Genomic DNA, 6000 nt, shown 5'->3' with positions numbered 1-6000 from the left:
TAATACTATATTTTGCCTGTGTATAGATGTATAGCCTTTTTCTTCATCTTTGTTGCTTTGTTTTTCTTCTTTGTTGCTAATATAGTGTCTCCAAAAGTTTTTTTTAATTTAAAATGCTTTAATGCTCTCTTTCCACCTAGTTTAGAGTTTTGCCCAAACTGTCCAAATGTTTCCTTTGTACACTGAGAAGTCCAAACTGGAATGTTGTGATGTCGTGCGGCTGGAATCCAAGAAGACCATATTATGTACGGAAAGTGCTTCTGTGAACATATTGTGTTGTCAATTTTCTCTTGAGGAGTTGCTTCTTGAACCTTATGGAATGCTTTTTCTGGAATGTCCCCCAGTTTTGCTGGATGGTTTTTTGGGCTCTGGAACTTGTAGGAAGGAGAACTGAAAAATTCTCATGTCCATGTCAAGGACAACACATGTCCTTTCAGTCTCAGCCTTAAGATTTGTCTGTTCACATCTTAGACCTGTTTCACAAATGCATGTGCAGTGTTTGATATGTTTGATAGTTACTTACATGCTGATGGTCAGCTGAACAAGCTTCTTGGAAAATTGCACCTGAGATGATATGTAATAAGTAGTACATGATCTGTCACAGTGGTTAGAAATAGATGGGCTGTCGAGTTATGAATGCTATGTATGTATCAGAACTCCTGTTTACTTCATTTGGTGAAATTCAGGATTATCTGCTGAAGAAATGGTTTGGCATTTGTGCACCCTGCATTGCATTTAAGGGTACCCAAAGTATTTGAGAACATCTATGGTGCCTCACAGTGGCTGCTTTTTCTATAAAATTCAGTAGAGCTAGCAGGGCAGTGTTTTCAAAAGGATATTTGTTACTCTGAACCTATGCATCACTGAGAGGACCATTGTGTTTACATTGATATATATATATAGCTGCACAGAGAAATCATGAAACTCTTTTTCACATTCAGCTTTGAAAACTGAGTTCAATGTATCTTGTGAAAGGTTTTTGGATCGAACTGATGCACAACAAGCCTACCATAGAACAGCATGGAAATGAGTGTATAAGCCTTGCGCATTGGGATCCAGTGTGGCGTGGTGGTTAGTGTATCAGACTAGGATCTGGGAGATCCAGGTTCAAATCACTACTCTGCCATGGAAGCTTGCTGGGTGATCTTGGGCTAGTCAAATACTCTCAGCCTAGCCTACTTCACAGGGTTATTAATGAAGGAGAGGTGAATGATGTTAACCACTTTCAGCCCCCATCGGGGAGAAGGGCTGGGCATTTATTATTTAATTGAATTTTAACTGCCCTCTCCCACCAGAGCAGGGCTCAGTGCTGTGTAGAACATGACAATTCATATAATCTAGGATTTCAGATGGAACAACCTGGAAGACACAATAGTTAGCCTAAAAGATGGTGTTAAAATTTCAACAGTGCCACTACCTAATGGGGGCAGGGGGTGGGAGTGCCGGAGGATGCAACCATCGCTGTTCTCAATCAAGTGCCTGATGGAATATCTCTACCTTACAGGTCCTGTGGAACTGTAACAAGTCCCTCAGGGCACAGATGTTATCCAGTAGAAAGTTCCACCAGGTCGAGACCAGGACAGAAAATGCCCTGGCTCTGGTAGAGGGCAGCCAGACATCCCTTGGGCCAGGGACCACCAATAGATTCTGATCTACTGAGTGCAATACTCTTCTGGGGGTACGGTCCTGAAAACACATGGATCCCAGACCATTAAGGGCCCTGAAAGTCAACACCAAAACCTGAACTTGATCCAGTACTCTGCCAGAAGCCAGTGCAACTCATGCAGCACAGGATGGATATGAGCTGTATGTGGAGTCCTGGTAAGGACCTGCACAGCTGCATTCTGTACTAGCTGGAGTTTCTGGGTCAGTCTCAAGCATAGGTCCATGTAGAGCGAGTTACAGTCAGGGATGGCCCTGCAACTAGGCAAACCAGGCAATTGTCTAGGGTGCTGGTCTTTTGTGGGTCCTGAAGTGGGCACCCCCATGTGACTCAGTGATCTTATCAGTGTGTGTCGGGGGGCAGAAGTTAGTTTTGCCTAGGGTGCCAGACAGTGTAGGGCTGGTCCTGGTTACAGTAGTCTAATCTGGAGGTGACCATTGCATGGATTACTGTGGCTAGGTCAGGATGAGACAGGGGGCCACTTGCCTGGCCTGGCAAAGTTGGAAAAATGCCTGTCTGGCAACATTTGTGACCTGGGCCTCCATTGTTAGGGAGGCATCCAGAATCACATCCAAGTTCCTGACAGTTTGTGTTAGTCTTAGACATAATCAAGAGCCAGGAGTTGGCACCCCAAACCTGAGTCTCCCCACCCCAGCCACAAAACCTCTGTCTTAGAAGGATTCAGTCTCAGCCAGCTCTGTTTCAACCATTCCACTACAGCCTCCAGCCCTGTAGCCAAATTTACTGGGGCAATATTCAGCTGGTTGCCCATCAACAGCTAAAGCCAGGTATCATCTGCATACTGGTGACAGCCCAGCCTGAAACTCCACACCAGTTGGGTGAGGGGATGCATGTAGGTGTTAAATAGCATCGGGGAGAGGATTGTCTTTTGAGGAACCCCACATACTAAGGAGTACCTAGGTGACATCCTCTCTCCCAGCACCACCTGCTGTCACCAACCTTGGAAAAATGAGGTAAGCCACTTCAAGGCTACCCCACAGATTCCAAGGTCGGTGAGGTGGTGGGTCAAAAGATCATGACCAACCATGTCAAATGCTGCTATAAGATCCAATAGTAACAGTACTGCCAACCCGCTTCGGTCCAGCTGCCTTCAGAGCTCATCTGTGAGGGCAACCAGTGCTGTCTCCATCTTGTGGCCAGGGCAGAAGTCAGACTGGAATGGGTCCAGGGGTGACGTATCATCCGGGAAGCTCTGGAGTTCCTCGACAGCCCCTCTCTCAATTACTTTACCCAGAAACAAGAGATTCAAAACTGGGTGGTAATTAGAAAGATCCAAAGGATCCCAGGTTGGCCTCTTTAACAGCAGTATGACCACAGTCTCCTTCAGTCCCTCTGGGTAGGCCCCTGAATCCAGGGACAGATTATGTATAAATGAAGTAAAATAAATAAATAAATTGCACCATCTGTCTGTCTGCAGGGCTATGAATGTCATGTTTCCCATGTTTATATACTCCACTCATGAAGTGATTTAAAAATACTTAGGGTTGGTTCCAGACACCTTTTCAGCTGGTGAAAAAAGAGAGATCACCTTTGACAACCCAAAAAGGCTATGTTGGGACTCATGGGGCCTGCATGGACAAATTCCATGGGGTATGGGGCTGTGCTAAAGAGAGAGATTGTACAGGACTGAATGATAGAAAGCTAGCTGGATCTAACATAGGGGTTTGGTGTTCAAGGGCTTTTGCATGCATTACATTGTAACTATTACAGCAGTATGCTACAGCTGGTCAGTATTAATAGTCCTATACTGCAGTTGTGGTTTGAACCTGAGCCACTGGCTTACTTAAGGTCTGCTAGGAAGTTCACAGCCAAGACCAGGAGTATCCTGATTCATAGCATGTAGTGCTATTTTAGGCATACATACTCACCAAATCCAATGGGCCTTGCTAAAGTAAGCATTGATTACAGTTGGAATCTCATGCATTCCAGTACAAAGCACATTCACTCAGAAGAAGTCCCAGTGAATGCTATCTGTGGTCCTTCAGCACAATTCTTTATTTGCTTGTGCAGAAGCAGGGCTGTAGCCAGAAAATTTTAGGTGGTGGTGGGGGCGGGGAATAAAATTTTAGGCTCTAGCAGCCCCCACTCTCTCTGCCACTGCTTTGGCCCTCGATTTTCCCACCGCTCTGGCGGCCCCCGCCCTCCTCCATGGTGCCTCCCCCTCCCTCCCACCCACCTGGTAAAGCGCCAGCCCCTGGGGCTCTTTCAAGGAGTCCCCCCCCTCCCAATCAGCAGGAAAAGTGCGCTCAGTACGTTCAGTGCCGGTCTTCTATAAGAGCCTACAGACCTCTAGGATCAAAATTTCAATGGGTTGTGGCAGGAGGGGGAAGTCCTGCTTTGTGAAGTCTGCAGAAGTTTAGTTATATGCCACTTTTGCTTTATTCAATGGGGTTTATTCCTAGTTAAGTTAGGATTGTATTGCAGCTTTTGCCACTTTGCTTCACCCGCTAAAGACTAATACAAGGAATCCACAAGACAACATTCTTTTTTGGGGGGGGGGCATGCTTTCTAGTTGTTTCAGTGGTCTGATACTTTAGTGACCATCTCCTGGAAAAAGCATCACATCTGGATTGAAGTGTAGACTCATTCAGATCTCATCATTTGTCTATAACATTTGATTTGATTGCCAAAGTATTAGCTCCATTATCACTTCTACAACTACTTCAGATGCTCAGCAGCTTAGCAAAAAAATTACATCTCAGTTTGATAACTGGGAAGGATATTGTTTAAAGCAGATTTTGTCATTAGATACAATTAATTAGGTTTTGACTGAAAGATACTGCTGATGGCTCAGCATATACTGCACTCCAAGTTCACCTGTCATAAATGGCTTCTCACCATGAAGGGCAGATGATTGAATCCATTGATAAAGGGGAAGGTTTATGCATGGGGTGGAAAAAGTTGACAGATTTTTTTTCACCCTGTCCCAAAATATTAGAACTCCAGGGCATCCAGTAAAGATGATGGGAAGTAGATTCAGGATGGACAAAAGGAAATACTTCTTCACACAGAGAGTGATTAAAATGTGGAATTCACTGCCAGAGGATGTAGTGATGGCCACAAGTATAGACAACTTTAAAATGGGATTAGGTTCATGGAGGACAGGTCTATCAATGGATACTAGCCATGGTGACCAAAGGAAACCTCCACATTCAAAGGCAATCAACCTCTGAATCTCAGTACCATGAGGCAGCATCAAGGAAAAGTCTCAGCCTCGATGCCCTATTATTGTCCACTGCGTGAGACAGAATGCTGGACTAGATGGACCAGCAGGACTTTTCTTATATTTTTAAGAGTTTATGGAGCTGGAAGTGAATAATAAGAGATTGTATTTTTGTGTATTAAAAAAGTTTAATTTTACATTGCTGTATGACCAGCCCAAAGCCTAGCACTTTCAATGGTCTCCCTTTTGACCGCTGTAATCAAAATCTTTGCCATATCTAGGGGGAGAGAGTGAGATGTGTTGACCTTTCATTTACTAAAGGAATTACACTGAAATATATCACTGTTAAGCCCTTTGCAATGCCAAAGGCTTGTGCTCCATCTCACCTAATGAAGCCCACTGTCACTTTTGCATGAAGAAATGTCAAAGATGTCTCAATCTATTACCAGTCTTACTTGTTATTGAACCCTAACTGTTCACAAAGAGGTATTTAAGGAGTCCATTGTTCCTTTGCTGAAGCAGAAGTTGATGGTTATGTTTTCCATATATATATATATGGAAAGGAAGGAAAGGAAAGGTCCCCTGTGCAAGCACCAGTCGTTTCTGACTCTGGGATGACGTCGCATCACGACGTTTTCACAGCAGACTTTTTATGGGGTGGTTTGCCATTGCCTTCCCCAGTCATCTACACTTTCCCCCCAGCAAGCTGGGTACTCATTTTACCAACCTCGGAAGGATGGAAGGCTGAGTCAACCTCGAGCCGGCTACCTGAATCCAGCTTCCACTGGAATTGAACTCAGGTCGTGAGCAGAGTTCAGACCACAGTACTGCAACTTTACCACTCTGCGCCACGAGGCCCTTCAAACATATATATATCCACCTAGTTGTAGTTGTAGGAGTTTTGTTGAACTCTGAACAGAAACAATGATGGTGGTGACTACTCAGAATATACAGATGAAAATACCTTCTTGTGTGTCTCTGTATCTTATTGCACAAAGATTCATTTGATTTTTTAAAATGTCATGTAAAGCTTTTGTACTCTTGTTATAAGATATGCCAATATATCATTTCCACTTGACTTTCCTTTTGACAACATCTCCAAAACAAACCTTGGGCAAATGGGTTATGGTTGCTTGTGATTTTTCTATGTATT

This window comes from Heteronotia binoei, chromosome 5 (genome assembly GCF_032191835.1).
Source record: "Heteronotia binoei isolate CCM8104 ecotype False Entrance Well chromosome 5, APGP_CSIRO_Hbin_v1, whole genome shotgun sequence".
Lineage (NCBI taxonomy): Eukaryota > Metazoa > Chordata > Lepidosauria > Squamata > Gekkonidae > Heteronotia > Heteronotia binoei.
This window is presented reverse-complemented; position numbering follows the sequence as displayed.